The following is an 8,326-nucleotide window of genomic DNA, read 5'->3' as shown; positions in this document are numbered from 1 at the left end:
GGGCGTGGGGGAGGCACGGCCAGAAGGGATGAGAGGGAACATGGAATTGTTGAAAAATCCTGGCTCTAAACCTGATAGATATGGCTCGATCTTAGCTCTCCCATAGAGTCTGGGTGACCCTGGGCAAGTCACTTCACTAGTCTAAGCTGTAATGTGGGAAGAAAGTGAAAAAGGTTCTACATGTGAGGAGCCTGTGTGGTACCCAGCATGCAGTAAATGCTTTGCTAAAGTTATTCCTTCTTATCCCAAAGGCAAGAAAAAAAAAGTTTAGCCCAATCACAGCAAAATCCAGGTGACCACCAAGGAAATGGCTAGAAAACCATCACTGCAAAAATATGAAGGCCTAGGTCATACACTACAAATAATTCAGGAAGAGAAAGGTAAGAGTAAAAAGTATCAGACAATATTTCAAAGTAATAACTGAATCCGGTGAGGATTATCCATGATTGCTGAAGCCACTGGATGAAAGGAAGGCTGGAGAAGGATGTTCACAAATGACCCACATATCAGCCTACAGATGATTTATTAACTCAAGGTGCACCTTGACATTGGTTAGGTCTGGTTACCATCTTACCCAAGAGATGAAACCTAGCACTGAGGATGGTGGAACAAGGTGACTTCTGCCCCCTGATGTGATGTAGTATCAGGTGCATGACATCACTGATAAAGTATTCTTGGCAAAGATGTTTAACCTCCACTTAATAACAAGCCTCTAGATCTAACCAATTTTAGGAAGAGAAGAGCACGCTAAACAATGCTGTGAAGAAGCAGACAAGCCCAGAGTGTAAGGTGTTCTATAACATAATGAACTTGAACTTTTCAAAAAGTCATTGTTTAAAGTTATATGATAAATGAAAGAAAAGTTATCAACCAAATTCATCAAGTGTATTTGATTGGTTACTAGATTTTGGGGTGGGGGTGGGGAGGTAAGTTATAAAATATTGTTTGGGACTATAGTGTTGAAATTTGAATATGAATTAATACTAGATAATATAAAACTATTAAATTTTTAAGATGTGGAAATAGTACTATAGTATGGTTATATAAAAGAATGTCCTTATTCTTAGAAGATGGATGGTGAAATATTTAGAGGTAAAGTGTCAAGATGTTTGGTACTTTTAAACGGTTCAGCAAAATTTTATATAATATGTATAATTTATATATATAATTAGAAGAGGGAACAAAGCAAATGTTGCAAATGTAGAACAAATGGTGAATTTAGGCAGAGGACATAAAGTGTTTGTTTTACAATTCTCCGAACCAGCAAGTTGGAAATTTGTTTTACAATTCTCCCAACCAGCAAGTTCGAAATTTTCCAAAATAAAAAGTTAGGAAAGAAACTGGGAGAGAAGGAGAGGGAGAGAGGGAAAGAGAGAGGGGGAGGAGGAAGGAGAGGGAAAGAGAGAGGCAGAGGAGGAGCGGGGCGGGGGAGGGAGAGAGAGGGGGAGAGGAAGAGGGAGAGGGAAAGGGAAAGGGAGAGGGAGAGAGAGAGAGAGGGGGGAGAGGGAAAAGGAGAGGAGGAGAGAGAGAGAGGGAGGGAGAGGGGGAGAGGTAGCGGGAGAGGGAGAGGGAAAAGGAAAGGGAGAGAGGGAGAGGGAGAGGGGAAGAGGGAAAAGGAGAGGGAGAGGGAGAAATACAAAACAGGAAAGAAAAAAAGATGAGATAATATCACTACTCCCTCTCTCCCTCTTTTAGAATCCCTTCAACATCTATATTCAGGTCAGTTGCCCTGGATTCCTTTTCATTCAATATGGTTTTATTTTTACCAATTTAATAAATTTCATTGTGTGCTCATCAAATTGATGTAGCCACTGTCTCAGCTCCCTTGCTGGCTGACATCAAAACTAAACTTTAAACAAAACTCCAACAGCTCCTGTAAGGGTTCACCAGGTAGGTATGAAGTTGAAGATAACAAATCAAAAACTTGTGAAATCAACACCTACTTTGCTATCAGGATGGTTTTAAGTCAGGTGGATGCGAGGCTATGGGCAGAGCATCCTACTGGGCTCTCATCTTTTCCAAAGACAGTGCTCTCTCTCACACCTGCACTGGACACTCATCGAGGTAGGACAGGTACAATACAACATGCTGGCCAGCCAGGCCACCGGGGTTTTAGAGAGTCTATTTCCATATGAAGTGTGTCATGCCTGAGTTCTGATGCCTGGGGCAGCAATTGCATGACCTGCAGAATAGCCACTCTGGATTCAACTTTCAGGGAGTGAGAGCTCCCAATGAAGTGGAAATTAATTCTGTGATGCCTTTAACACAGAGAGGGCTATAAAGGATCTGGATTCAGATAATGCGGGTGTGCACCTAGCTCTGCTGCATTCTAGTACAACCTCAGAGCAGTGTTTCTCAACAGGGGTGCTATGAACACTGAGTTAGGGACAGTTCTTCACTGGGCAGGACTGTTCCAGGCACTGCAGGACATTTACCATCCCTGCCCCACTTTCTCTTGCATCATGTGCCAATGGCACCTCCCAGTCTTTGTGAGGACAACAACAAACCCCTCCCCATCTCCCACACACATTCCCAAATGCCTCCTGCCTTAGACATCAGCTAAATTCTCTGAGCCTCCAATGGGTGATAACATTGATTACACTGCCTAGGAAGTGGTTTGGGAAGATCAAATGTGCTGCAGCTTCCCCCCCTACCCCACTTATTAAGGGGATGCAGTCCCCTTAATTTTTGAGATGCAGTCTTGCTTTGTCACCCAGGCTGGAGTGCAGTGGCGTGATCTTGCTCACTGCAACCTCCGCCTCCCAGGTTCAAGTGACTCCCCTGCCTCAGCCTCCTGAGTAGCTGAAATTATAGGCGTGTGCCACCACGTCCAGCTAATTTTTGTATTTTTAGTAGAGACAGGGTTTCACCATGTTGGCCAGGCTGGTCTTGAACTCCTGACCTTAAGTGATCTACCCGCCTCAGCCTCCCAAAGTGCTGGGATTACAGGCATGCACCACTGTGCCCAGTTAGCTGTTTACAAACTTAAATGAGCTATACAAACGATAACCTAATACGCATCTGCACAGGCAGCCTGACATCAGAGGAAGGGCTGTGGGGTGGGACCAACCACCTGGATCCCAGGTGGGAACTATTACAGTCTTATCTCTCTAGTCATGCACTAGAATACATGACAGCTACTTGTTCTGAAAATGTTTCCTCTTAATAAGTGGGAAATTTTGATTTATAAGTATTGCTACAGATAAAAACTACAGCATAGTGTGAATTTTAGAGTGAAAGCAGATGGCAAATACTTGGATGATTGTAGCAGAGGAGCAGGATGGCCTCCCGCAAAGCAGCTTCAAGGAATCTGGTTCAGAATGTTGCCAAAACTAACCTGGAATGAAAATGATACTTCTCTTAGTGAGCAAGTGATACAATGATTGTGGAAATTACTCTAGGAACCAAGATTATACAGTAACACAGAAGATGACACCCTACCTTCCTATGCCCAGGGCTGATTTTCAAAATGATGTGCTTTAGGGATCTGTTCTTTTTAAATATGTGAGTGATGCTATGGAAGGGAAGCAGTCTTAAAGGGGGGCCAGACTGCTGCATACAACCTCAGATGGAATCGTAAGCCCTGAAGAAAAGTTGAGAATGGAGACTGGAACAGGGATTCTCACAATTTCGTGTGCATAAGCACCGCCTGGAGAGGCTGTTAAGAATAAAGTCACACACCCACCACAGAGATTCTGTCTGATTCTACCAGCCTGGGGTGGGCCAGGATCTATGTGTTTAATGAGCTGTTAGGCCAATTCTGAGGAAGGAGCCCACAGGCTGCTCAGGGAGACTCAGGGACACCTCTCCAGAGGGCTCTCCAGTGGGAGCCTCCGCCTTTAACTCTTCCCATGGGCTATTCTTGCTCTCATGTTGTGGCCTTCATGACTCGGAATTTAGGTAAAAGTGTTTCTCCAGTCCCTAGGTCTGGTTGGATTTTGGGTTACAAAATTGTCCATTTTCACTCCTTATCTTGGCTTCTCCTCCCGCTGTACACACATTACGTAAATAAGAAGCTAATCTTCTTTTGCTGAGTGGACAGAAAGTTCTGACCTCTCCTTGAAGGCCAAAAGTCTCAGGTATTAACAGAGAAGTTAAAGGCTGGGATGGAGGAGGTAGAGCAGGTGAAAGGCACAGTCTTAAAGAACAGAAGTAAAAGCAGATACCTACCCTGGGTCACAAGCCAACAGCAAAGGCATGGAAATGGACCCTGAGCATCACTCAGGGGCTGGAGTGGAGCCGGAGCAGTGCTGGCTGGGACACACCGGGTTGCAAAGGGATAGTTTTCCCACAGATACTTACATAAAAATATCTAGTGCCAACACGGTGTTTTTTTCACCTCCCTCAACTCTGCTTATTAGTCAATGTTCCTGAATGCCTCCAAATCCCATTCATCTTAAAAACAGTAGACTGATAAAGTCTCTGTATCTCTGGACTTGGCCATCTGAAATGAGATCTTTTATCTTCCTCTTCTCTGGCTTTCCAGAATACATTTTCATAGCATTCTTGCAAAAGGAAAGACAATCAGAAAAAGAAAAATGAAGGGTAGTAAAGTTGAAAGAATATTACACCACAGCTTTTGGTAAGAAAATATTTATGTCCACAAGCACACACCACACCCTTTCTGGGAAGATATTACCGGCCTAGAAGCTGGGTGAGTGCATCCCAAAATATACTTCACGAAAAGCACCATTACCTTCCCAAAATAGGCCCTATAATTAGGTAAAGTCTTTTGCAGTGGGTTGTCCCATATCATAAATTGACATATGTTGCTTTAATCTCCCTGCTTCAGCAAATGTAGCCATATTGGGCTACAAAAGCTCTCAGCGACTCACATTTAAACCAGATTGTGGTGTCACTAGCAAACTGATGCAAATAAACAGCTCTGTGTACCAAAATACTCAATCTCAATCATCTGTAATGAGATCTCTCTCCTCCCTAAGCACATTTTCATCACACCAGAACCGCCTCGATTCAAAAAGAAGGACTAGCCCAGATTGAAATACCGTTTAATCTTAGAGGTCATCGAATGACTAACACATCTGAAGAAGCTGGGGTTGAAATTTAAAACACGAGACAATCTCTTTTGTGTAAATGCTGGGATCATATTGTGTGAGTCTTGTTTTTATCTTTAGTTGACCGTCATTCTCTATAAGCCGTCAGAGGCCCATCTGTCTGTCTGAATTCATTTAGGTCATTTTTTGCTTGGAGTCAGGGGTAATAGAAGGGATAGCCTCTTGACAGCCTTTCCACTCAGATGATTTTCTGAACAAATTTCTTTAAGTTTTTTAGCTGTATATTTACATATAATCAAATGTTAAGATATTTCAATTTTTAAACCTTCAAAATAATAAGTACTTTAAACATTTACACTTAAAAAATTACTTATAATCTCAGAGTTTCTCAGCTTGGCATTATGAGATTTCGGGTCCGACTGTTCTGCATGTGTGCGCGAGTGTGCGCTGCTGATCTATGAGATATATTTTAAGACACTGAGCAGTATCCCTGGCCTCCACCCACTAGATGCCACTAGCACACACCCTCTTCCCTCCCCTAATTGTGACAACCCAAAATGGCTTCAGATATTACCAAATGTCCTCTGGGGAGGCAAAACTAACCCCAGTTGAAAACCACTGCTCTCTCTATATGTATTTATGTGTTTATATATCACTTCTTGTCATGGCCAGAAGAAAGAAACCTAGGCTTTTCAAGGTACTCACAAGTTTAGTTGGAAGAATTTCAAACTTCCTATTACTTGTAATGAGGAATCGGAATCTGTGACACAGTACTGCCTCTAAAGATTTATCAACAGCACCATGCTGCCACAGACTGAGGGTGCCAGGACCTGGCTTCATTTCAGACAAGGCCTATAAGAGGATGAGCTGCGCCTGAGCTCTTTCTTGCACTGCCACCCTCCCTACTTTTAGGAGCTCCTTTCTTAGAAGACTGTGTTAAATAAATCCCTTATGATCCATGACTAGACGCTTCATACTGATTGTGAAAGGAAGAAGATTGGGTGTCTATTAACAGCATCCACAGAAGCAGGCACCCTCTGTGCTCCTCCTGGGCCATACCTGTGCATCAGCGTGTCTAGTGCTGGTCTAGGTGCACAGGAGAGGTGTGGGGAAGCAGATGCCTCCTCAATGAGCTCTGCCAGATGGAGAGGGGTATGAAAATAGCATCAGAGGACAAAGAGGCCAGGACTGGGAGATGGTAAGTTCACCCAGAGAAGAGAAGATGAATGAGGAAGGACAGTGTCTTGAAATATTTGGTGGGCTGGAGTGTTAGAAAGTGAGCGGACTTACTTTGAAGGTGAGTAAGAGCAATAGGTGATTCAATAAATATTTAACACATTTATGCCTTCTATGTGCCAGGCACTATCCAGGCACCAAGACTCCGGAAAGGAACAAGACCGAGTCCCGGTCCCATGGAGCACATACACTGTATTAATAGTTCAATATAAGGACTGGATGGCTTTTCTTTCTTCCCTCCTCCCTCTCTCCTTTGCATTCCTCACTTTCTTTTTTTTCTTTTTTCTTTTCTTTTGAGATGGAGTCTCGCTGTGTCACCCAGGCTGGAGTAAAGTGGCGCAATCTCGGCTTAATGCAACCTCCGCCTCCTAGATTTGTATTTTTAGTAGAGATGGGGTTTTATCATGTTGGCCAGGATGGTCTTGATCTCCTGACCTTGTGATCTGCCCTCCTCAGCCTCCCAAAGTGCTAGGATTACAGGCGTGAGCCACCGCACCCGGACTCCTCACTTTCTTTTTAACAAGTTGGGCTAATTGTTCAATTTTTAAATGCTGGGTTTTTTTTTCCATTTTTAAAATTCAGGTCTAATTAACATTCAGGAGAACTCACCCTTTCTAGTGTACAGTTCTGTGAGTTTTCACCAAAGCATTCAACTGCATAAATACCACCAGAACTGAGAGACAGAACAACTATACCTCCCCTCCCCACAAGGGTTTCCCTGTAGGCCCTGATTGTCCTTTTAATTGAACCAAGGTACCCTGTGCAACAGCAAGCTCCTTCTCTCTGGAAGAATTTGAATTCCCTTGTCAGGGATCAGTAGAATACTGTTTTTTAGCTTTTGTTTTTTTTTGCTAGCAGGGGATTGGGCCAGACAACCCTTGAAGCCATGTCCCTCTCTTTGATTCCATGAAATGGGAGCACAGTCACTTACAGACATCTGACCTTAAACACTGGCCCATCTGCAATGCCACAGCTGAGTCTCCCAACCACAGGTAAAGGCCCCACCCAAAAGCCAAATTCTTTCAGTCAAAGCTCAAAAATTTCAGCGCAGCAATCTGATCTCTGTGAAGGCTACGTAATAAGCATAGACAAAAACGTAAAATCAAAAGAAAGGTTTGGAAATGAAAGCTTAAACATGGCAATTGAGGTCCAACCAATGGTGTCATCTATCCCCACCCTTCTTTCCTCATAAATGTGATTCAAAATGACATTAACTCCAAAAATGAGCAGAGCTCAAACAAGGTGACCTCCCTGGTTGTGAAGGCGGCAGGAAGGGAGTTAGTTAGCCAGACTTGTCTAGGAATGGGTCTCCAGGGTTGGAAAAGGTGGTAAATGTTGCAGGGATTCCCGCAGGTTCTTATGAAGTAAATTTTGGAGGAGGGGTTGTGGTAAGCAGCTGGGATGCTCTAGCAACATCAAAGGGTTGTAACCGGCCCATCCCCAGCAGCCTTCCTGCTGGAAGATAAATATGCCTCTTGGTAGCTTGACTTCCATGGGAAATGTCCAGTCTCCAAACAAGGCTGCTCCATTCCTAAGAATGACTGGCTTTATTGAGCACTTACTATGCTCCAGCACTACCTACCTCATTTTATTCTCACAACAACTCTACGAGGTAGGTAACATGATAAGCCTCATTTTACAGAAGAAGAAACAGGCTCAGAGAGGTTATCTAACAACCAGTAGGTATAGAACTTACATTTTAACCCAGGTCTCCTGATCGCAAAGACTATCCTCTTACCTTGCTAGCAAGGTCTGGGTGGTCGCTGAATTGAATGTTCTTGGTCTCCCAAGACCACTGTTATGCTGGCTGTGGGCTGGCTCCCAGGCAAGCTGGACTTGTAGCTTCCTTTAATTTCCCATTTCCTAAGCTGCCTGCTTTTCTTTCTTTTAATATATGGGTCACATGGATCTCTCTGTTTTGGAGACTTTTATTCTTTGGGTCTGCAGGTTTATTACTCTTATATTATATATGGCTGGCTTAGCACATAAACTGTCAAGGGTATTCTTTAACCGGCATCCAGAAACTTTCTAAATCTAGACTTACTACGTTTTAGAAAACCCCATATTGCTTAATA

The sequence above is a fragment of the Mandrillus leucophaeus genome, unplaced genomic scaffold, assembly GCF_000951045.1.
Source record: "Mandrillus leucophaeus isolate KB7577 unplaced genomic scaffold, Mleu.le_1.0 Scaffold96, whole genome shotgun sequence".
NCBI lineage: Eukaryota > Metazoa > Chordata > Mammalia > Primates > Cercopithecidae > Mandrillus > Mandrillus leucophaeus.
The sequence above is the reverse complement of the archived record's forward strand: the minus strand, read 5'-3'. Positions refer to the sequence as shown.